The sequence below is a fragment of the Mustelus asterias genome, chromosome 14 (genome assembly GCF_964213995.1).
Source record: "Mustelus asterias chromosome 14, sMusAst1.hap1.1, whole genome shotgun sequence".
Lineage (NCBI taxonomy): Eukaryota > Metazoa > Chordata > Chondrichthyes > Carcharhiniformes > Triakidae > Mustelus > Mustelus asterias.
Window position 1 is genome coordinate 52,564,428 of NC_135814.1, and position 26,199 is coordinate 52,590,626.

General features: G+C 42.1%; 1 protein-coding gene across 1 annotated transcript in view; it reads right to left on the reverse strand.

The window, feature by feature from the left end:
* myo3b (myosin IIIB) overlaps window positions 1-25,895 on the reverse strand; it is a 548,412-nt gene extending 522,517 nt beyond the window's left edge. The window contains exon 1 of the mRNA XM_078227705.1: window positions 25,747-25,895. The gene's annotated coding sequence lies outside the window, so the exon portion shown is untranslated. The remainder of the gene's footprint in view (window positions 1-25,746) is intronic.
* Window positions 25,896-26,199: the final 304 nt, after the last annotated feature.

Consider the following 26,199-nt stretch of genomic DNA (forward strand, 5'->3'; position numbering starts at 1 on the left):
CGCACAGGTACGATTGCCCGATACGATGGGACGGCCGGGTGTGTTTGCCTTGTGTATCTTCGGGAGGGAGGAGAGATCTCCAACGCGGTGTGTACGTGGGATGAGAGCACGGAGGGTGCTCTGAAGATCCGGATCAAAGGTCTTGATGTTGTTAAAACAACCTGGTGTTGTTAAAACTCTTACTGTGTTTACCCCAGTCCAACGCCGGCATCTCCACGTCAATTCCTGAGTCCCAATGAAGTGAAGTGTTTCCTCTGGGAGAACAACTGGCTTCCAGCAAGAACACATTAGTTGAACCTCAGGACAGCAAACATGTCATCTCATACACTGATTAATGTACAACTGATGAATACAACATGACCTGGGTCAAAATCCTGGAATTCTCTCCTTGATAGCACTGTGGGTGCATCTACACCACATGGACTGCACAGTGGTTCAAGAAGGTGACTCATCAACACCTTCTAGGGGCACTTATGGGTGGGCAACAAATACTGCCCTAGCCAGTGATGCCCACATCCCCTTGAAAGGATACATTTTCAGAATTCTATGCAGACCGTACTGTAATGTGTATTTATATATACACGGTGTGTTTACCAATACTGGCCCTCAGGAGTGTAACTCAGATTCCTAGAGTAATGTAATTATGTAGGTCCTTGAGATAATATAGATTTGAGATTACAATCCCTTGTATGCTTCAATAATACGTGCTTTTTATTAAGACCAATTATAGATTGCAGCTTATACATAGAGTTATAGATGGTAACTAAAGCTAATCATAACATGCCAATAACATTTTAAAATACATGCAATTTTTGCATCCACCATAGTCAGCAATGTTATTAGATGTTCAAACAAATATTGATTTTAAAAGATTATACTCTCAATCCAATATGACTACATAATTGGAAGTTTCTTTGTCTCAAGAGGATGGAGAGTCCGAGCTAAACTAGGATTTGGATCTATGTCCAAAGATGACTGAAAGGTGGCTGACTGACCTGTCTCAGCTAATAGTGTATATTTTAAAGTCAATTCAGCAGAGGTTTAAACAAAATGGCTAACTAACGTCCTCTGACTGTGTCTTTTTGAGAAAGTTCAGTAGAGTTGAAAACAACTGGCGAGGATTAGTGGGAAGCCAGAGGTTTGGGAAGCCTTTAAAAGCAAGCAGAGGACAACTAAAAAAGCAAAAGGGGGGAGAAGATGAAATATGAATGTAAGCAACCAGTAATATAAAGGAAGATAGGAAGAGTTTTTTTCAATATATCAAAAGGTAAGAGAGGGGCAAAAATAGGCATTAGACTACTGGAAAATGAGGCTGGAGAAGTAATAATAGGAAACAAAGCAACGGCAGAGGAACTGAATAGTTATTTTGCATCAGTCTTCACGGTGGAAAACACTAGTGGGATGCCAGAGCTCCAGGAGAATCGGGGGCACAGGTGAGTGTAGTGGCCATCACTAAGGAGAAGCTTCTGGGGAAACTGAAAGGTCTGAAGGCGAATAAATCACCTGGATCGGATGGACTACACCCCAGGGTTCTAAAATAAATAGCTGAGGAAATTGTGGAGGCATTGGTGGTGATCTTTCAGCAATCACTGGAGGTAGGGAGGGTCCCAGAGGATTGGAAAGTAGCTAATGTAACACCGCTGTTTAAGAAGGGAGGGAGGCAGCAGACGGGAAATTATAGGTAGGCCAGTTAGCCTGACTTCAGTCATTGGGAAGATTTTAGAGTCCATTATTAAAAATGAGATCGCAGAGTACTTGGAAGTGCATGATAAAATAGGACGGAGTCAACACGGCTTTGTCAAGTCATGTCTGACAAATCTGTTGGAGTTCTTTGAGGAGGTAGCAAGGAAGTTGGATAAAGGAGAACCAGTGGACGTGATTTATTTAGATTTTCAAAAGGCCTTTGACAATGTGCCACATAGCAGACTGTTAAATAAGTTAAGAGCTCATGGTGTTAAGGATAAGATCCTGGCATGGACAGAGGACTGGCTGACTGGCAGAAGGCAAAGGGTGAGGAGAAAGGGGTCTTTTTCAGGATGCCAGCCGGTGACTAGTGGTGTGCCTCAGGGGTCGGTGCTGAGACCACAACTTTTCACAATATACATTAACGATTTGGAGGAAGGAACTGAAGGCACTATTGCTAAGTTTGCAGATGATACAAAGATATGTAGAGGGACAGATAGTATTGAGGAAGCAGGGGGGCTGCAGAAGGACTTGGACAGGTTAGGAGAGTGGGCAAAGAAGTGGCAGATGGAATACAATGTGGAAAAGTGTGAAGTTATGCATTTTGGAAAGAGGAATGGAGGCATAGACTATATTCTAAATGGGGAAATGCTTAGGAAATTAGAAGCACAAAGGGACTTGGGAGTCCTTGTTCAAGATTCTCTTAAGGTTAACGTGCAGGTTCAGTCGGCAGTTAGGAAGGCAAATGCAATGTTAGTATTCATGTCGAAAGGGCTAGAATACAAGAACAGTGATGTACTTCTGAGGCTGTATAAGGCTCTGGTCAGACCCCATTTGGAGTATTGTGAGCAGTTTTGGGCACCGTATCGAAGGATGGATGTGCTGGCCTTGGAAAGGGTCCAGAGGAGGTTCACAAGATTGATCCCTGGAATGAAGAGCTTGTCATATGAGGAACGGTTAGGACTCTGGGTCTGTGCTCGTTGGGAGTTTAGAAGGATGAGGGGGATCTTATTGAAACTTACAGGATACTGCAAGGCCTGGATACAGTGGACCTGGAGAGGATGTTTACACTAGTAGAAAAACTAGAACTAGAGGGCACAATCTCAGGCTAAAGGGACGATCCTTTAAAACAGACATGAGGAGGATTTTGTTCAGCCAGAGAGTGGTGAATCTGTGGAACTCTGCCGCAGAAGGTGGTGGAGGCCAGATCATTGAGTGTCTTTAAGACAGAGATACATAGGTTCTTGATTAATAAGGGGATCAGGGGTTATGGGGAAAAGGAAGGAGAATGGGGATGAGAAAAATATCAGCCATGATTGAATAGTGGAGCAGACTAAATGGGCCAAGTGGCCTAATTCTGCTCCTATGTCTTACGGTCTAACTTCCCTAATGTATTTTATTTCAGGAAAAACAAGACTGTTGTCAAATCTGAGAGTGACCTCAGACCATGTCAGAAAAACATTGTCTAATTTGGTTGCTTCCCAATTTACAAGTTTAGAAAGACATATTGTTTATAGTTTATTGGCAATAATTCAATTTAGCAACCATATTTCTATCCATTTTTATGTTGTTGCCATTAATGCTAATTTGCAATTAACAGTTTAACATTTTAAATTCCCCATTAAATGTGTAAGTTTTGAAACATTTGAAACACTACTAAGTAATGTTTAGGGAATGTTGCTTTTAGTTTGTTCCATTTAAAGTCTTAAAATTTGAAATCTTGATGCGCAATTCCTTTAAGTTGGTCACTAGAAATTCAATTTTCTTTGTTTCAAGTGACTGGTCTTCACGGGAATCGTAACAATCTTCTAAAAACAAAATGTAGTATTTGGTTTGCTTATTTAATGGCTTTGCTAATCTGCAGCACAACCTTTAGAAATTAGAGATTGATGTATTTGTACTCCAAGATCCCTTTGTTCCTCAACCCCACCTAGACTCAAAATTTCCAATTAGTAAGTGACCTCCCTTATCTTCCTACCAAAATGTACACGCTCATATTTATCTGTTTAATTTAGAAAGTTACTTGCCAAACCTCATTTGGCAATTATTTACCCATTATGCAAGTTTATTAACGTCACTAAAAGGGCACGTTGTCAAAGCTTTGTCTTGCATTAATCAAGACACATGCAAGAATGAAATTTCAAATTTCAAATAATCACAAAAATTTATTTTGCAAAGATTGGTGCCTACTGGTTAGAAAATTGACTGATTGGCTGAAGCATTGCCATGGAGAAACAGAGAGCCATAGGCTCACCAAGCTCCTGGATAATTTTTAAAAAGGCACAAGGCTAGAACATATTCCTAGTATTTACAAAGAATGGGTCCTTGCATATGAACGTATGTCACATCTAGCAAATGTAAATAAGCCACATTTATGAGCTCGACCAATTATCTAAAATTGATTGTTAGGGTAGCATTGGCACACTCAGCATTCTCCAGCAAGTGCTTCAGCAACATGTCTCTTTTCATCAATATTAAAGTTCTGTACTACCAAGCAACTGTTTATTAATGTCCTTCTGTAATTTGTTGCAGTCCTCCCAGTGTTGACTATCGCCCCATCTGCCCCACCCCCCTGCAATTTTGAGTCATCTACAAGTTTAGAAGTACTGGTTTTGATTCCAAGTCCAAATTATTAATGTAAATTGTGAATAACAGTTTTCCCCAACCCTGATCCTTCTGGAACACCACTCCCCACCCTCTATTATTCTGAATAACTACTTTTATTTCCCCCGCACTCTGCTATCTAACAAACTCTTCTGCCAGTTAGCCCTAACACTGCTAGCTCTTCCCTAAGTTCTCAAAAAATGTGATGCAATCCATCCAGATCATGGGTTTCATCTTCTTTGACTTTGATTAGTTTAATACATGCCCTTTTTATTTTAAATGCACTTATTTGCTCATCCCATCATTAAATTAGGTGCATTGACCCGAACAGGCGCCGGACTGTGGCAATAAGGGGAATTTCACAGTAACTTCATTGCAGTGTTAATGTAAGCCAACTTGTGACTAATAAATAAACCTTTAACCTAAATGTTGTATCTACCTGTTCTACTTCCTTGGTAAATAACAAAGAAAAATACTTATTTAATATTTCTGCCATGTTCCTATTATTACCTGTGGTAATAACTTGTCCATTCCTTGATGGTCCTATTTCCATCACAGCTGTCCTTTTTCTATTGACTTGCCTGTAAAATATTTTACTATTTTGTTTTATGTTCCTTGATAACTTAATTTCATAATTCCTTTTTGTGTTTTTTTTTACTTCACTCCAATTCTTAGTCTTCGCTCTTATCATGCATTCCTCTGCTCTATATGTACTTAATGATACCTCTTTCCTAATTCTCACTTGCTCCCCTTTGTTTTTATTCACCCACTTGTGTTCAGTTTGTTCTTTTCTTTTAGTGAAGTTTTTCCTGAACTCTGTTGAACACCATTTTAAAATGTTCCCCTTTATTGTCCAACACTGTTGCTTGCTAATATAGTTGACCATTTTATTTTCAGCCCCTCAAAATCAGCTTTTCCCTCATTTATCAATTTTGTTTTCATCATACTTATGTCCTGCTGTATCATTTAAAGTGGTATGGTCATTATTTTCTGGATGTTCTCCTGCTTTTACTTTTCTCATCTGATCTGGTACATTTCCGATTACTTTATCCAATAGCAAAGCTTTTACTATTGAGCTTTTTTTACATAATGCAATTATGAAAGGAGACCTATATACATTGGAGAAACTCCATTCCCTTATACCCTTTACTTACTTTGGCTGTCCAATTAATATCAAGGTAGTTGAACTCCATGATTTATTCTGGTTTTTACTCAATTCCCTAACTTGTCCACCTCCCTTCCACTGTGGTCTGTAGATTATACCTATTAGTGTGATGGACACTTTATTATCCTTCATCTCGAAAACACAAGTGTTGCCCTTATTCGTACAATATCATAAGATTTTAAGCATAAATTTTATTTTATTAAAGAGGTGCAGTTAAGTTCTCGCTTAATGTTATAGTTGCAATCCTGAAAAGTGCAACTTTAAGTGAAACAGCATTAAGCATATCAGATTTTCCAATTTCAACCAATGTAAAAGCTGCAGTCTCAGAAAAAATTATACCCAGTAAGTTGAAATACTTTACATTAAAAAAGGAATATATAACTTTATCAAACAAAAAATTTTTTAAATCTAAATGAAATATGCTGACTCTACTAACCTTCAGCGCGCCAGCACTCCCGCTCGCCAGTTCATCCACTGCCAGGTCTCCCACTCACCTATTCCCTCTCTCGAGCAAGGGCTAGCAAGATGAGTGGCAAAGCAAAATCAGCAGTCTCAAATCAGCAGAGCGGGTTTGAGTTGCAGGGTTGCAGAGGTAAGCTGTATGCTGGAGGCGGCGAGCTACAGGGTTTAAGTTTATTTATTAGTGTCACAAGTAGGCTTACATTAACACTGCAATGAAGTTACTGTGAAAAGCCCCTAGTCACCACACTCCGGTGCCTGTTCGGGTACACTGAGGGAGAATTTAGCATGACCAATGCACCTGACCAGCACGTCTTCAGACAGTGGGAGGAAACCGGAGCAACTGGAGGAAACCCACACAGGCATGGGGAGAACGTGCATACTCCACACAGACTGTGACCCAAGCTGGGAATCGAACCTGTGTCCCTGACACCGCGCAGCAGCAGTGCTAACCACTGTGCCACCGAGCGAGAGGAGGCTCCCAAATAGCTTGGCATCAACTGGCGTCACATAACCCTATATTAGAACACGGGCAAAATTACTTAAAACAAAACCCCTGATCCTAAACATGAATACCAGCCTTATTAACTGACCAATGTTAAAGCAGAATGACTTAAAATGGGACAACTTTAAACAAGGAATTATGGACAATATATCACATGCAAATTACAACACATCATCTCAAGAATCAGAAAAACTGGATTCAATATCCACGATGTGGAGATGCCGGCGTTGGACTGGGGTAAGCACAGTAAGAAATCTCACAACACCAGGTTAAAGTCCAACAGGTTTATTTGGCAGCACTAGCTTTCGGAGCCCCAAGCCCCTTCAGGTGAGTGAGGACTCGTGTTCACAAACAGGGCATATAAAGACACAAACTCAATTTACAAGATAATGGATGGAATGCGAGTCTTTACAGGTAATCAAGTCTTAAAGGTACAGACAATGTGAGTGGAGAGAGGGTTAAGCACAGGTTCAAGAGATGTGTATTGTCTCCAGCCAGGACAGTTAGTGAGATTTTGCAAGCCCAGGCAAGTCGTGGAGGTTACAGATAGTGAGACATGAACCCAAGACCCCGGTTGAGGCAGTCCTCATGTGTGTGGAACTTGGCTATCAGTCTCTGCTCAGCGATTCTGCGTCGCCGTGTGTCATGAAGGCTGCCTTGGAGAACGCTTACCCGAAGATCAGAGGCTGAATGCCGTGACTGCTGAAGTGTTCCCCGATTGGAAGGGAACACTCCTGCCTGGTGATTGTTGAGCAGTGTTCATTCATTCGTTGTCATAGCGTCTGCATGGTCTCACCAATGTACCATGCCTCGGGACATCCTTTCCTGCAGTGTCTCAGGTAGACAATGTTGGCCGAGTTGCAAGAGTAAGTACCATGTACCTGGTGGATGGTGTTCTCACGTGAGACGATGGCATCCGTGTCGATGATCCGGCACGTCTTGCAGAGGTTGCTGTGGCAGGGTTGTGTGATGTCGTGGTCACTGTTCTCCTGAAGGCTGGGTAGTTTGCTGCGGACAATGGTCTGTTTGAGGTTGTGCGGTTGTTTGAAGGCAAGAAGTGGGGGTGTGGGGATGGCCTTGGCAAGATGTTCGTCTTCATCAATGACATGTTGAAGGCTCCGGAGAAGATGTCGTAGTTTCTCCGCTCCGGTGAAGTACTGGACGACGAAGGGTACTCTGTCCGCTGTGTCCCGTGTGTGTCTTCTGAGGAGGTCGGTGCGGTTTTTCGCTGTGGCACGTCGGAACCGTCGATTGATGAGTCAAATGCCATATCCTGTTCTTATGAGGAGCAGTTGAACCAGGAGCACTCCTCATCACAATGGATGTCTCGGCACTCTACACCAGCATCCCTGACGACGGCATTGCTGCAACTGCCTCAGTACTCAACGCCGACAACTGCCAATCTCCAGATGCAATTCTACAACTCATCTGCTTCACCCTGGACCACGTCTTCACCTTCAACAACCAGTTCTTCATCCAGACACATGGAACAGCCATGGGGACCAAATTCGCACCTCAATATGCCAACATCTTCATGCACAGGTTCGAACAAGACTTCTTCACCGCACAGGACCGTCAACCGATGCCATACAATAGATACATTGATGACATTTTCTTCCTCTGGACTCATGGCGAACAATCATTGAAACTATATGACGACAACAACAGGTTCCATCCCACCATCAGACTCACCATGGACTACTCTCCAGAATTGGTTGCATTCTTGGACACACGCATCTCCATTAAGGACGGTCAGCATTTCACTGTCCTGCAAGCCCACGGATAACCTCACGATGCTCCGCTTCTCCAGCTTCCACCCTAAACACGTTAAAGAAGCCATCTCCTACGGACAAGCCCTCCGTATACACAGGATCTGCTCAGATGAGGAGGATCGCAACAGACACCTCCAGACGCTGATAGATGCCCCCATAAGAACAGGATATGGCATTCGACTCATCGATCGACAGTTCCACCGTGCCACAGCGAAAAACCGCACCGACCTCCTCAGAAGACAAACACGGGATACGACGGACAGAGTACCCTTCATCGTCCAGTACTTCACCGGAGCGGAGAAACTACGACATCTTCTCCGGAGCCTTCAACATGTCATTGATGAAGACGAACATCTTGCCAAGGCCACCCCCACACCCCCACTTCTTGCCTTCAAACAACTGCACAACCTCAAACAGACCACTGTCCGCAGCAAACTATCCAGCCTTCAGGAGAACAGTGACCACGACATCACACAACCCTGCCACAGCAACCTCTGCAAGACGCGCCGGATCATCGACACGGATGCCATCGTCTCACGTGAGAACACTATCCACCAGGTACACGTTACATACTCTTGCAACTCGGCCAATGTTGTCTACCTGATACGCTGCAGGAAAGGATGTCCCGAGGCATGGTACATTGGTGAGACCATGCAGACACTACGACAACGAATGAATGAACACCGCTCAACAATCACCAGGCAGGAGTGTTCCCTTCCAATCGGGGAACACTTCAGCAGTCACAGGCATTCAGCCTCTGATCTTCGGGTGAGCGTTCTCCAAGGCGGCCTTCACGACACACAACAACGCAGAATCGCTGAGCAGAGACTGATAGCCAAGTTCCACACACGAGGACGGCCTCAACCGGGATCTTGGGTTCATGTCACACTGTCCGTAACCCCCACGACTTGCCTGGACTTGCAAAATCTCACTAACGGTCCTGGCTGGAGACAATACACATCTCTTGAACCTGTGCTTAACCCTCTCTCCACTCACATTGTCTGTACCTTTAAGACTTGATTACCTGTAAAGACTCGCATTCCAACCATTATCTTGTAAATTGAGTTTGTGTCTTTCTATGCCCTGTTTGTGAACACGAGTCCTCACTCACCTGAAGGGGCTTGGGGCTCCGAAAGCTAGTGCTGCCAAATAAACATGTTGGACTTTAACCTGGTGTTGTGAGACTTCTTACTGTTCAATATCCACTCCAGAGTCCTGAACACACAATCTAAGCTGACACTTCTGTACAGTACTGAGGTGTGCTGCACATCTGGAAGTATTTTTCATATGAAATGTTAAACCAAAGCCCTCTTTATCCTCTCAGGTGAGCATAAATCATCACACCGAATTAAAAAAGAGCTAATTCCCCAGCTATGCTGGCCAACATTTATCCTTCAGTCAACAACCAAAATAAATTATATTAATTTTATTGCAGTTTAGGGACTTTGACCCACACAAATTGCTGTTGCCATGTTTAATATGTTACTAGAGTAATTAGTCTTTAGAATTACTTCATTGACAGTAAAGCACTTGGGAGAATTGCAATGGGATTTTATGCTGGGGGGCTTATGACTTTTGGCTCCCGTTAGATTCTTTGCTCCTGCGCACCACCAAGCCCACCATGGGCAGGATAGGAGAATTCCGCCCTAAGAGTAGTTGATCCAGATGAGCCTGATATTCCAGGCCTTCAGTTTGCTTTAATATCAGCCACTGGAGGAGAATGGCAGGTGAAAGGGGTGTGAATGAAGAAAAACCATTGCTGTTGTTATTGGATTCTTGGCCACCTGCCCAGCACCAAATCTCTCATTTCTTTAACATTTTTTAATATTTGTACAGCAAGCTTGCAAATTCCTGCTTTGGGAACAATTCAGTTTCTTTCTTAAATCTTAAGATCTGCTTTACTCTCAAGGGCCCCATGTAAACCAAAAGGTAGCCCTTAGAAAAATTACAAGAGAGTCTACTATTGATAAACTCCAGAACGGTTTCCAATATGACAAACCAGGCATCAAAATATAAGTAACAGTAAACATGTAACTTGAAAATAGGGAAAAGACTGAATTGATTAAGGATGTGTAAAGAATGGAAAAGGAAAGCTTATCCTAAAGTGAGTCAATTTATCAGGCAATATCCTGTGGCAAGGACAGGATTCAAAAGCAATCTGCACTCCTATATGGAATAGGAAGACAGCATCTTAACCAATCAAATGTTAAGACTTTTCAGCTCTGCCCAAACTCAGTCAAACTAAGATTGCTATTGCTGGAAGTGTGTTCTACCAGATGGGGAACTTTTATAGTCTTCATTCTCATTTTTGGTTAGTTACTTAATTCATTTTCAAAATCAGAGCATGAATGTGGCAAGGTTGGTTATTGTCTTCCCTAGTAGCTCTGAGAAAGTGACAGTCCGGATTTTCTGTAATCTGTGTGATAGATGTATTTCCACAGTGCCTTTAGGTCGAGGGTTTCAGGATTTTGATCTGGCAATGATGAAAGAAGAGGTATATACTTCAAAGTTAGGATGGTGTATGCCTTGGGGGTGATGATGTTCCCATGCATCTGCTGCCCTTGTCTTTTTAGGTGGCGTTGCCAAAGAAGCTTTGGTGAGTCACTGCAATGCATCCTATGGATAATGTGCAAACATAGTGGAAAGTGTGAATGTCAAACAGGCAGCTTTACCTTGGATGGTGCCAAACTTCTTGAGTGCAGATGCAGCTGTATTCCTCCAGGCAAAGAGAGAGTATTGCATCATAGTCTTGACTTGTGCCTTGCAAGTAGTGAATGCGTAAGGGACTCAGGTGAGATCTGCACTGGTGGACGCTTTATGTGCTCCGTCCAGTTTTGCATGCATGCCCTCTCAAAAATAAATATAAATTTGAACCTTTATTATTCTGTTTGATTCCAGAATCTTAACCATCTTAAACAAGTCCCATCCAATTTTCTTTCTTCCAAAAAGGTTACATTTGCTTAGCTTTGCTCTCTAATTTGAGATGAGTACTATAGAAAGAAAAAGGAAAAAAATGTATTTCCATAACATTCACAGATTGTCCCAAAGTGCTTCACAAGCAATTAATTACTTCTGATGTCAGGAAACAGGCACTTTAAATTGTATAAAACAAAAGTACTGCAAACTGCAGTAAGATAATTCGTCAAGATAATTGACCAGACAGTCTGTTTTCAGTGATGCTGTTGGAGAAATCAATGTAGGTCAAGATACTCTCACCCCTTTGTAGAATAAAAAAAACGTTCATTTTGCACTGTCATGTTTAACAGCAAAAAAAGTACAATGTTATTTAAAGACTTGTAAACACATCATGCCACAAACTTCAGAAAAAAACATTGAGATCACAAGAGCTATAAGTAGGAGTAGGCCATTTGGCCTCTTCAAACTCTGTGATTCAATAACCATGGCTGATTTGATTATGACCTTAACTTCACTTTCCTGCTTGTCCCCATAATCCTTGTAGATTAGAAATCTGTCCATCTTGGTTTTTAATATATTCAATGACCCAGCCTCCACCCTTTAAGGACGAATGACCCTCAGAGAAATTTCTCCTCATCACAGTTTTGAACTGTGCTCCCTAATTCTAGATTCCCCCACAACGGGAAACATCCTCTCAACATCCCTATCAAGCCCCCTCAGTTTCAATAAGATCATCTCTCATTCTTCTAAACTCCAATGAGTATAGGCCCATCCAGCTCAAGCTTTCCTCGTAAGTCAACCCCTCATCCCAGGAATCAACCTCATGAACCTTCCTATTATTCCATGAACAGGTTCCAAATACAGGCAACTGACATCCCATGGGGATGGGGTAAAAACAAAATGAAAATATTTAAAAACTCTAAATTTGACTAATGAATTATCTTGTAGTGCTGTTATTCACATCCGACAATTTACAGAATTGTACGAATTAGGTAAACCTCCTGGGATGTGTTAGAGAAACAAAACAGTGACCAAAAATTTCCATTAACACGAGAGAACTGACAAAACTGTTGCCGCACCTGAAAAACATGCTGAAAACATCAGTGTGAGGCTTGCTGCTAATTATGCCACTGGAATTATTTCTATAAAACAGGTGTGAATTGCAGACACCAACTGTGCCTCCTGATGCAGCTCAGCATTCAGAGATTCCTAAAAAGAGAGAGTTTCAAGCCAGCTCACAGGATAAATGCTGGAGACAGAAAGCAAGCAAGAAGAATGAGAATGCTGCCTGCCAGCTAGATGCAGTTCGGTTGTGTAGCCTAGCTAGGAGGTACATTCCTTACATAGCGCAGGTTAAAAGTAAGTTACATAGCTTTTCATTGGTTTTCCCAGCAGTCCTTTAAAGGATCACGAGTTAGGCCACTAGGAACCACTAGAAAAATTGAACTAAGCTCCGAAGGCCTAGTTTATGCTCAATTTAAGATCATGGCAGTAAAACTGATTTTATGGCCTTGATTAGAATATTCCAGAGGTGTATTGCCTATTATAGGTTAGCAGCCTGAACATTTTGAATTTGCTGGTTGCTAATTGGCAACTCATTCACTTGCGGCATGGATTGGGTACACAAATGAATCTCCCTCCCATGGTAATTTTTTAATCTCAAAATATGGGTGCAACAGGGACCAATTTTCCCCTAGCAATTTTTTCAATCACCCTGTGCACAAGTCAATGTTATAATTTATACCAAACCTTTACAAGTTGCTCTGAACAGTGAAATATTTTTAAAATACACACTACCTTCCATACTCGCGGTTCAAATTTAATTGATAATTTGGCAAGTTTATCCAATGAGCAGCTGAACATCTCTACAGAGGTATTGGTGGACCAGTCCAACGAGAGCAGAAATATTCACATTTTAAAAATCTAACAGTTGACCGAATATTCTTATGGATCATTAAAATCTGTTTATACTCATTTGCACCAATAAATTTGTGGAATTTTTTCAGATGGTGAATTGGCAAAAGACGCCCCTGAAGTTGAGGGGAAAAAATTCCACTGTTTCCTTACCAGATTGGATTATGGATGCATGTTGAATGCATGGCACAACTATGTATGTTTCTGGCTCTATGTACCTCATTCAGGTTATAGATTAAATATATTTCGATATCTGTCCTTGATTTATCAGGAAAAGGAGCAAAAGAAATGCAATTTGTTTCTCTGTTTAAAGGTCCTGCTACGAGGATTAAATGCTGCATCAATCTGTCATTTCTATTAGATGTCAAATACAGGCAGCAGTGCACCTACGGTTACCACACTAATAGCTGCCTGAGGATTGATGTTATCCTTCAAAGATAGACTCGGGTCACGCAGCAAAGGCACTGTTCACTAAATGCAAAATTACAACTGTACATTTCCCTGTGCATAATCGATATGCATAATGTGCATAAATGATTTTTATTATCCCACTATCCTAGAGGCAAGCATTGAAGTCATAATAAACATCTTCAATTTTAATTTAACAAATAGCTATTAAAGGTTAAGTGAGAGTCTGATTATGAACTCCATAAAAGTAGTCTCCATCAACCTAATTCATTGTGAGCTGTCATTCAGCTGCACTGTACTTAAAAACATCCTTGTTATCTTCTTCAATTTTAGTGATAATTAAAATTGTAACTAGTTTTAGCTCATTTTCTCTGAAAATGGGGGGGGTCCAATAATTTCCTCCCATTTTCACACTAAATATAAAACCTGGAGATTAATATCGGTAATAAAAAGGGTGCTAATCATTTTCTTAATTTGATTTCATAAGGCAAAAATACATTCGGCTAGAGCTTCTACTTTGGGTGTAATCAGTTTTTTTTTAAGAATATCTTCACATTTTTTTTCCCTTTTGGGGAATAGTGGGAAGGTGGTGGAAGGATTTCTGAGCTGATTATCAGCCAGTTGAACTGCATCAGGAACTGTCCTTCCATGGCCAACATGTCCTGGCCTGGGACTTGAAGTGGAAATGCTGGCGTTGGACTGGGGTAAACACAGTAAGGAGTCTAACAACACCAGGTTAAAGTCCAACAGGTTTATTTGGTAGCAAACGCCACTAGCTTTCGGAGCGCTGCTCCTTCGTCAGATGGAGTGGAAATCTCTCTCCACTCCATATGACGAAGGAGCAGCACTCCGAAAGCTAGTAGCGTTTGCTACCAAATAAACCTGTTGGACTTTAACCTGGTGTTGTTAGACTCCTTACTGAGATTTGAACCCAGAGCTCTGATCCAGAGATAAGGATATTACCATTGAGCCACAATACCTTCAGGATCTTCCACTGGTGCCAGCCCTAGGTGGTTGGAAAACCTGCCAGAGGCTGGCGAGAAGTTAATTTGCATCCTTTTAATGGGATGGCCGGGGTTTGTAATAATGTGATGTACAGAAGTTGGGACTCACCTGAACCCTGTCTGGGACTGCCTCTCCGCGGAGTCCAGGATGGAGGCCACCTGGAACAGTACATCAGTACACTTAACCTTTAATAGTTATTTGTTAAATTAAAATTGAACAGTACATCAGTGGGTTGGGGATGCATCTGCTGGTGGACCTTCCAGATTCAGTGTCTTTAAGTGGGTACATCTACCAGCCTCAGAATGTTCCCAGAGATCTATCGTCATTTTCAGGAGGTCTACCTTCTTTCTTCAATAGTGGGTCAGTGATGTTGGGCACCTTTTCAACATGACACCCAAACACGACAACGGACTACCCGCCATCCAGGCCTGCCCCACTACTACATATGTGTAAAACACCCAGGTGCACAATTAATGAGGTCAGGACCAGAAGATTTGGCATTTTCCACCAACTCCACAGCAAGAAACACTCCACATTCCTGAGGGCATCACAGCACTTCATCTCAAAATAAGATAATTCTGCCCTATGTTCTTAATCATAATTATCATCATGCACACCCTAAGCGTGAGAGAAGCATGCCTATAGGAACTAAACAACACTTAATGCTCTGGGAATATGATGGGCATAACAGCCCTGAGAGCCAAATTTCAGAAAGGATTTCCAGCAAGGAATTAGGCAATTTATAGGCAGTAGAAAATGTTCATATTCCTTCCCCCCTCCCCCCCCCCCATGATAATTTTAGACAAAAAAACTTTCACAGGTATAAAACATGATACCCTATTTTATAGTCACACTTTTTCTATAAAATTTAATACGAATGATTTTGCCGACAAGTTTTCTTAAAACAGCTGAACAATCTAAATGTTCCAGTTGCACTTAGACCTCCGCTTTTTCCAATCTAGTAATACTGAAGGTGGCTTTATAAAATTCAACCCTAACAATGATTTTTCCTTCGGAGGTATTCAGAGGATGCCAGCAGCAATAACACATGCTGTAATCCAACGTTCCTCAAACCCAAGAAACACATCAAGGTTTGACAAAATAAATTACACATCCAATTTAGCTTTTTAATTAAAAGATTTGTTCAATTTAACCTTCTTCCAAACATCTGTAGTTTTGGCTTAATCAACAGAAGCTTGTCTACAGTACACCACAGTTCATGGCATAATATCAAAACTAGTTACAGTACCATGATCTATAATGACAAAATTACTTGAAAATCTAACCATGAATGTAAAGTAACATATACAGTATAAGTATCTTTGTGAATTGCATTCAATCTCAATGACAGCAATCTAATGAATTCACTTACTTCAATTGTTCGCCCATATTTCTCTGAGCAATCACTAAGGTAACAGGTGTCCCAGGAGGATGGATGTTGATCTCGCTAATAAATTATTCACACCCCATTGTAATAAGCATTATGAACCTTTTTAAACTATTCAAATCTCTAATTAGGCTGATAATGACAAAGCAGATGACTATGCCTTCTACGCATTAGTAAATACTCATTCTGTGGAGTTGAAAGCTTAAATTTGACCAGTTGAAAAGTACTAAGTAAAAGTTGAATATTTTCTCAATGTTGAGAAAGGAAACCCATCATTTGATTACAAATTCAAACCACTTCCTGATTTATTAGTTGAGTTTCAACAAACTTGAATTATTTTTAGATCAGAGTTACTATCATCTTTGGAACAAAAAATAATTGAATTGTGGGGTTGCATTTTCTATTTTGTAAAATGAAAAGCCCTTGCATTTATATCATGCCTTTCATGACCACTAGACATTTTAAAGTGCTTTACAGCCATGAAGTACTTTTGATGTGTAATCACCATCATAAACAGGAAACATGGCAGCCAACTTGTGGACAGCAGGCTCCAAACATTTTTTTAAATCAGTTTTTTTTTGTATTGTTAATTGATGGGTAAATATTGGCCAGGCCACCAGGAATAATTCCCCTACTCATCTTCAAAATAGTGTCATAGAATCTTTTACAAAGATCTTAGGGGGCAGGTGGGGCCTTTTTTTAACATCTCATTTGAAAGACAGCTCCAACCGTGCAGCAGCACCTCCAACCGTGCAGCAGCACCTCCAACCGTGCAGCAGCACCTCCAACCGTGCAGCAGCACCTCCAACCGTGCAGCAGCACCTCCAACCGTGCAGCAGCACCTCCAACCGTGCAGCAGCACCTCCAACCGTGCAGCAGCACCTCCAACCGTGCAGCAGCACCTCCAACCGTGCAGCAGCACCTCCAACAGTGCAGCAGCACCTCCAACAGTGCAGCAGCACCTCCAACAGTGCAGCAGCACCTCCAACAGTGCAGCAGCACCTCCAACAGTGCAGCAGCACCTCCAACAGTGCAGCAGCACCTCCAACAGTGCAGCACTCCCTCAGTACTGGAGCATCAGTCCTGATTTGTGTGTTCAAGTCCTGGAGTGGGACCCAGAACCTTTGAATCAGGGCGAGAGTGCTATGAACTGAATCACAGCTGACATTCTTCAACTTAACTTAATAAAATGAACAATATATTTAATTTCAAGAGTTGCCATGAGGTTAAATCTTATGTACCCTGCATTTCTAAGCCACACACCACAAAAAATGCAACTGGACCAAGATCAGAGTTCTGATTTCACAAAACCATTAGATAAAAATCATAAAACCATAAAAGACATTTAGTTCACAATTGTCACTACTTTCACAATCAGCACAATAGAATTTAGACTGTCAAGGACAGTTTTTGTTTTCTTATCGTCTTGGGTCAAAAAGTTATTTTATATGTTTGTGGTTAGTGTATTTGAACCTCAGTAGATTGACCCAATTTAAATAATTTTCAGCAACTAGCTTTTGTGAATTTAAAAACAAAAAGCTTTATTTATAAATCAGTTGCCCTGGAAGTTCAAACGCAAAGTCTCTCACACATTATCATATACACAAAATTAGATGCAGTTGAAGAAAGAAAACACAAACTGTCCATGACAGTTGTTCTAAATTCTATTGTGCTGACTGTGAAAGTAGTGATAATTGTGAATTGAAAGTCTTATGGTTTTATTAGTCAATGATTTTTACTGAATAGTTTTGTGAAGCCAGAACTTTGATCTCGGTGAGTCGCATTTTTTGTGGTGTGTGGCTTAGAAATGCTGATATTATTTCAACCTCTTCTGTAGTAGGCCTGCTGCTTCTTAGGTGAATTGCTATTTTAGTTAGAGTGGAGGTCATGCAGAGAATTTTCAGCAAGCTGCAAGGTTTCTTGTAGTTGAACTGAGGTTGCCTCTCAGGTGAACTTGAAAATGAACTGGTTAGGGGAGAATCATTCTCCACTTAAGGTATAGTGGTTTCATCTTGGCTGCATAATTGCAGGTGGTTCAATGGCTTTTCAGATGATTTTTCAGATTGGATTTCTGATCGGAATACCTTTTGCTGTTATTTTTTTAAAAGAACAGGTAACAAACATGGTTGCCTTAATCATGTGATCAAGCACGAGTTCAAAGTCCTTCTTCCAAAAAAAGTAGTGAATTTTTTAAAATCACATTCTGTATTTTAGCCTTTCACATGTTCAGAGCTTTTGTGTCAGCCATGGTTTTTGTAATTGAATGATCCTATTCAATTTAAATTTCCCTTTTGAATGCCTTCCAGAAAAGACATTGAGGTTGAATGTCTTATGGCTATGGTAAAATAGAACACCGAGTTGACAAATGTGTGGTACTCTTAGTCTGTTCATTGTTTACCCTTCAGAGGGATTTGTGAATTTCACAAATTGTTGTGATCGTCCATAATTTAATTTAGATGTTTGCTTGGGTTTCAGGTCTATCTCAAATAGATATTGCCAAATCACATGATGTGTTGTCTGCCGTCTTAAAAGCTGTTGTGTCCATTTTAAAATTTGTAATATCTTCATGCCTATATTGAATATGACACACCACCTTCCCATGGGGAAAATGGAATCCTATGTTTTTTTTTACATAGTTTCCTTGTGAAGCAAAAGAAAAATGTGCACATAAAAGCTCCAAACACACTTGGGTTTTCACAGCAATTCAACAGTTACACTGTTCTGCTAGAGTACCAGATCAGAAGCCCCAAGGGATATTATGAAACCAGTCTAGACCCCAATAGTTTTTCTATTTTGACATTAATGTAATGATAGGATGTTTACTGACAAACTAGGGAGCTTTTATCAAAACAAACTTTATTCAACAAATTAATTAGCTTAACTTTTAACCATTTTACAATATGTAAACGTGACAAGAAATAATTCTTAACTGCTAACCTATCATTAATCATTCCAATCAAGCAATATTTCCCTTATAAAATTAGTTAGCAAAATACAGGCATATTTGTTTCAACTTGGGTTAATGACCCTGGAGTTTTCAAAAAACTTCTGGAGAGAGAGAGACACTTCTTTTTTCTACTAGCTCCAGGCAGCAACTACTTTTTAAAAAAAATGAAAATTAAACTTTTTTCTCCCGCAAGTTTAGCTCCTCCCATTAATCACATGACTCTTTCCCTGTCAATCAACCTAATTGAAACTAACATGACTCTGCATACCTAGGGGACAATCTTACCAAAAAAATTTTAAGTGCCAAACGAGCATGAAAACAGGAGAGTTTCAAACCCATTTTTTTCAGCAACAGAGAAAAAAAAATCAATTTTTATGAGACTTAGAAAAAAAACGAGGCAAACTGTGATTCTCATCAGTAGGGGGAGTGGACGGAGTCTATTCACACTGGGATGCCTACTGCTGACCTCTAGAGAGCACTACTGCGCATGCACCCTGGTCTCCCAGTGCAGTGTGTCAAGATTACGTAAGTGCACTGGGAAGATTGCCACACCCCACCCTCAATCGCTGCCCCCGTTAACCTGCCCACTTCCCTCAGTCAATCGTAGCTCCTGTTCACCTCCCACCCACCCCCTACCCGGTCGATCAATGTCGATTCTCTCACAACCTTACCAGCTCTCTCACCGATCGACCAGCATGATGAGCAGGTAAAATCAACCCCCCTTAGTCTAAAATCCCAGGAGAACATAAGTCGATCTTACTCCCCCCTCCCAGTTGATCGCTGCCTCCATTCACCCCCCTGTCAATCACCACCCCCATTCAGCCCCCCCAGTCGATCGCCACCCCTCACTCGATCACCACCCCAGCGATCCCTGATTGCAGAGAGTAGAGCTTCTACGTGCTGCCCCCACCCCCCCACCCACTGTGTCCCGGGCTCAATAATAACATATAAATCAGTTACTGAATATTAAAATTAGCCTCGCTTCTGTTAAAATTGCAAGAGGCGAGAAACCAGGCACGAACCCGGTTTTTCACCTCTCTCTCAACCTTACCAGCTCTCACCGATCGACCAGCATGATGAGCAGGTAAAATCAACCCCCCTTAGTCTAAAATCCCAGGAGAACATAAGTAAACAAAAGCTCATTAAGCTTTCTGCTAAATAAACACTTCCATGTCTAAAATGAGTAATTATCCAGCTTTCCAAACAAGCTGACTCTCTGCAGAAAAACACTGCATCTCAAAACAGTTTCACCTCAAACATAAAAATGTCAAAATAGCATAGCTTCATCACAGTCCTCTACTTATTGCATTCCACTTATCTTAAAATCCCAGTTAAGTTTTATCTGCTGAATGTTTATTAGTTTCAGTACGTGAGGTTTTGAGAAAGGTTACTTTACTAAACATTTAATTCTCAAAGCAGTTAACAGTTGAGGAAAATTCAGAATTCCTGCTGGCCCCAAGTATGAGGTCAAGATTCACCAGGAGGGATTTTTTGGGGGAAGTTGGTAGTATGCAAATTATTCTGGCTGTTGGCTGCGAGGTCTTCAGAATTCTTAACTCCCTCATGGCTGCTTCCACAGTCCATAAGTCTGCAAGTTTAAGTTCTAGTCCACTGAGGATTCATATTTCTAGGATGATGGTGTAATGCTTTCAGGTGCTTTAAGACCCCTGTGAGGCGCCTAGGTTCTCACTTTCCAATTTATCAATTGTCTGGGAAATTGCTGGGTTTAGGTGGATTTAAGTTTTGAACTTGATTCTTTGATAGATCTATGGTTGATTCTGTGTTAGCTGCACTTATTTATCCCTTGTGGCTGTCAGAGGTGTGGTATATCTTGGGGGGTTATTGACTTCCCAATACTGTAACATTGGAGATGGATTGGCCCTCAATCTGCTCACAGCTGCCTGAACAGCTACTGCTGTACTGTCCTATGGATCTTCAACTGAGATGGGGAAATATTACTGGACTAATAATCCAAAGGTACAGACTAATGCTCTGAGGACAGGTACCAAAATCCCACCATAGCATTTGCCAGAATTTAAATTCAATTAATAAAATCTTGAATTAATAGTTAGTCTCAGTAATAATTACCATGAAGCGGTTGTGAATTGTTGTAAAACCTCATTTGGTTCAATAATATAATTTCAGAAAGAAAATTTGCCTGGTCTAGTCTACACGTGACTCCAGACTCATATTAATTGGTTGTCTCTTAACGTTCCCTCTGAAATGGCCTATTAAGCCACTCAGTTCAAGAGCAAGTAGGGACGGGCAAGAGATGCTGGCTTTGCCCGCAATGCCTACATTCCATAACAAAACAAATTAAACTGGGTGAGGTGTCTTCCTCGCTATCTGTCCCTATTTAAATCCTGAAAGAAGCTGTTAACCACATCTCTGGCACAGCCCCTTCATTTTTTAATTCCATAGACCCTTCCTTGCCGTCTTTAAGCTCTACTGCCCTGGTCTGAGCTGTTTAATAAATGGGTTCTATCCTGTCTCTTTTTATCTCAGAAGATAAAAATCTCTGCGAGCCTTCAGAACATTCTCCGACTTTCCTTCTACTTCGCTAATCCTTTTCGGTTTACCCACTGTAGAATTTAGGATCTTCAACCTTCTGCAGCTGAACAGCATTCTCCTGGTTCCTTACAGTTTCCCCAGCCTCCCTGGACACAGTATCTGGTTTTTCATCAAGTAATTTCCCAACAATAGGTCTATTTCCACCATAGGGAAGCTCATCACGATGCTGACATACACTATGTAAGAGTTTTAACAACACCAGGTTAAAGTCCAACAGGTTTATTTGGTAGCAAATGGCATTTTCTACCAAATAAACCTGTTGGGCTTTAACCTGGTGTTGTTAAAACTCTTGCTGTGTTTACCCCAGTCCAACGCCGGCATCTCCACATCATGACATACACTATGTCAGTGACACACTTACTCTGTAGGTGAATCTTACAAGGGTAAGCTGCTTTACTAGAACTGTGGTGTTTGTCCTGCTTTCAGGTGACAAATCAGCAACTTTTGCTGCAAGCAATGGTTGAAAATACCCTACATCTCAAAAAATAGTTTTTTCTTTTCTGGGAGCTTGTGGCACATAAGGCGGCATTGGACCTTTTTTGCAAGAAGCCTTGGTAGGAATTTTGCCCTACTTCGTCCCATCGGAGTCTGGGCTGGGTACTTTCAAGGCTATTGACACAGCTCTAGCTCCAATTCCACCTTGTGAACCAATTGTTCTCTTTCATGTAGCCTGGCCGGACACATTGGAAGCAAATAGAGTGCAGCTCTGTTGATTTATTTTCCAGGTTCTTTCTTTTTTACCTCTGGAGTCTACTTCTGTTCCATCAACTTCTTTTATCTCTTTCTTACAGGTAAAAGCTATCTGGTCCAAATTTCCTTTAGTTTAGAGGTTTGTAGGTTAAATCATAATCATCAACCATAATAGCTGAATCTCTGATGGTGGAAACCCTTTGTTACTCTATGCATGTTCTGAGGGTTTATGCAAGACCGTTTTTAAACTCCTCCAACAAAATTACTTCCCTTAACTGGATGTAGGACCACTCATTTTTAGGGCTTGCACCAACAGGGCAAAAGCTAGCTGTTTAATTCTCTTGAACGCCAAGGTCTGTGGCATTTTTGCACAAATTCCAAAATTGTTAGGTGATATGCCTCTGGAACTGAGAATAATAGCCTTTGCTTGGTCGTAGCTAGCAAAGCTGTCAGCAAGCAACATGCAATAAACCTCACGGGCTTTTTTGACTAGCTGACCGTATTTTTATTCATTTTTGGGACATGGTTGTTGCTGACTGATCAGATTTATTGCCCATTCCTAGTTGCCCTTGGAGGACAGTTGAAAGTCAACCACATTGGTGTGGCTCTGGCGTCACATGTAGGCCAGACCGGGTAAGGACGGCAGATTTCCTTCCCTAAAGGACATTAGTGAACCAGATGGGCTTTTCCGACAATCGACAATGGCTTCATGGTCATCAGTAGATTCGGAATTCCAGATATTCCAGATCTTGCATTAGGAGTGTTTAAAACTCTGTTGGCTATCGCAATTGAGTTGCCAGTTTTTCAAAGGTTGAAAAGAAAGTTTCCACATCCTTATTTTCAAACCTGGGGAAAAATCGTGAATCCTTTAGGAAATCAAAATGTGTCTCTGGATGAAGGGTACTGAAATTGCCACTAGATAAACTGAGGTTTGCCCTAGCTGCTACAATCTGTCTCTACTCCCTATCTTTCTCAATGTTTGAGTTGGAAACTCCTGTCCCTCTTGAAATTATATTTTCTCTCTTTACTGCTGGGCTTTGCTTTCTTTCCTTTGGGATTCTCTTTCCTTTTCATTTTCCCTTCAGCAGACATGGAGCACTGCAAGGAAAGGGGCTGGGGAGGGAGGATAAAGTGGGGAACCAGCAACCTTTCCAAATCATATGCGAAGGGAATGCTCAGAAAGGCATATGGATATGCTCAGCACTCTGGAGAGAGAGCTAGTCCGCAACCCTTCTGCCCAATTCACACAAGTGATAACCTGCCATCTTATGAGAGGAGGAAGGATCAGTGAATCAAATTCCAATTCTCTAATCCATGCAACTCCTCTGAAAGATATTCTCTTGTTTAAGCAAGAGAAGCCCTCACAATTGCAGTGAACGTGAGAAGATGGGAGGGATAGGCAATTTTTCCAATCTCTGACCAAATTTGAGCTCATAGGAGTGGAGCAGGACAGACTTATTGGTTATGGGGTGCTCGACCTTCGGCGCCCACCTAGTAAGGATTCATCCATGTATTGCAAATCTGAGGGTCAAATGTGCCTCCATATTGAAGACAGTTGATGCCGGCACTTGCACTCTCCAACTCACGTACAGATGCCTCCAGGATGAGACCAGGCCCAAGGAGGAGAAGGGCTCCCTATCAGGCCTCACCCCAGCTACAGGCCAGAGATGAGCCAGGAGGGAATGGAGCAGATAAGCTCCACTTATAGAGGCATCAGTCACCTGCACCCTCCACCAGATCAGAAACACACACCTTGGTGGGTATTAGTACTAGTTTGGAATGGTCTCAATCTGGTAGTCACCACATGAACACATGGCCATAGCAGGAGGTTGAAGTTTTAGTCAATCTCCCTGGATCTCGGAAGACTGCTAGAGAAGAGATATCTGTGGGGTCAGAGTCAGTTGACGAGTATCTGGAAATGGCCTTCCAACATGGTGGAGAGTCAGCAAGAAGCAGGGCTATCAAGAAAAGCCTTTGGAAGCCCTCAGAGTGTCACGCAAGTTGGAGGAATTGGTCCACCTGCTCTCTGATGAGAACTGCCCACATGTGCGCACACAGACATCTCCATGGGCAGGATGGCAGATGCCATGGAGACCCTGGTCCAGCAGAACTTCCAATTTTTGCCAGTGATGCACACCAACCTGCACTCCATCAACAATCCATAAACTCACACATGGCAGTGGCAATGCAAGAGGGGAACAGGATGTTCCACCAGGTGTCTCTCCACCTCGGAGTCAGGCCGAGGCCCTCAGGCACACAAAGCGAGGAGCAGCAGTAGCTGGACATCCTTGGATTAACCCCTTGGTTAAATCAACTTTCAGAGGTTGTCCCCACACTCCAAATCCCCTTGGCCTGTGACCCCTTCAACCTCATCCTCTGTCACCACAGATGGAGCAGCTGGCACACAGGGTGACAGCCAAGGTCTCCAGACCTCAACTCTCCAGAAGTTGACCACCGAAGCCTTTAGAGGCAACTCCATAGGCTGCCTCTATCCTTGCTGCCCAGCCTAGAAGAAGTGGTAGGCAACAAAAAAAAGTCAAGGAATTTTGATCACAAGTGGTTGCACAGGTGAACATTTTCACTGTATTATCTGCAAATGTATTCAGTCTCACTAAGTAATGTCTTCTGTTGTCTTCCAGGGTCATTATATAGGCTTCGTGAGGTCTCCCTTTCCCAACCCTCATTAGCAGCTGAGCTGCATGCAGCTGGTCCACGAGTGATTCTGGAGGGAGAAACATCTGTGGCAGGGCTTTTCAGAGCCTTGTGCAAGCACTCCCCCAAGAATGCGGGGCCTTCATCCATCACACTTATCTCATTGTCCTGAACATTTTCATTCTTAATTGGAACACCCACAGTCTGACATTTAAACACTGCGCTGGATTAAACGGCGAGGGTAGGCTCCCCACACCCCATCACAAATGTCAGAGATGTGCCAACCTCCACTTAACTGGCTCACATCGCTTTAATTGTTTGGGTGATGGCCCTTTAATTAGCATGAGGCAAAATTTTCATTATCATGCACACTGATAGTACCAGGAGTATTGGCCAGTGCTGCAGGTAGGCCAAGGTGGTGGACCCAAACATTCAGATACATCTGGGGCCAGGCTGACAGGTCTTGACAATGTGGGTGTGAGATCATGTTCGATAGGGTGGAGGCTGGGTATGGGGAGGCAAAAATTCTGGGTTGGGGCCCTGCCTCCCCTTTAACTGGCTTGCAGTCAGTCCGCAGGGCTAAACCTACACATTGATTTAATGGGTGGTCATAGAGGCTGGTGCTCAGAGTGGCAGTGGATGATGCTCTCAGTTGCCAACTTGACTCAGTTGGACAATGTATGGACAACCATCCGATGCTGCCACTGCTTATCATAAAACCACGGTGGGGTGGGCGGGCACACCATTCATTGATGGCACTGTGCCCTAATTTACAGGTCCATTCCACCCATAAGTGGCCCATAAAATTCAGTCCATTGTTGTTTGAGTTTTGTAACAAAAAAGCACACAAGCAAATGACAAAATATAACACAGTACAAAATATTATATCATTAAAATACACAATGTCTGCTGCTTTGAACCATTTGAAGAACAAGGTGCATCTCAGCTAATTTACTTGAGTTTCTGAAAGGAACCTCACGTCTGGCAGGGAGGACAGGGACCTCAAAGAAGTGAGGAAACCAGCAGAAAAATAATAAATACCCAGATAAATTCTCAACTTCAACTTACCCTCGTCTGATAGGATATTGCTGGCCCCCAGTTTCCCGGCTGGTTTAATTTTTTAAACGAAAAAAACAAATTGGCTGAGCAGAACGAGCTGTGCAGAAGTTGGAACAAATTCTGTTCTTCTTCACCCAGTTTGTCTAGAGCGAGCCCTCAGGGCTGGATGTGAGCGAGCGAGCGCGCATGCGCGCGCCTCCGGCGGTTTGGACCATCTGGAACTTTCCACAACTTTCACTGGAGGAGCAGCGCGCGCTGCCTGAGGGCCACACCTTGTCCCCCTTCCCCCCAGGTCGCCGAGAACAGGTGCCTTCCGGCTTAACTGTTGGATTTAATAATTAACCAGAGCACGATGAGCCTTCGACAAAGAATTCACCAAGGGGTCAATACAACCCCGGGGAATTAATACAGATGGAAATGAAAAGACTTGCTGGAAGAAATATATACATATATATAGTACCC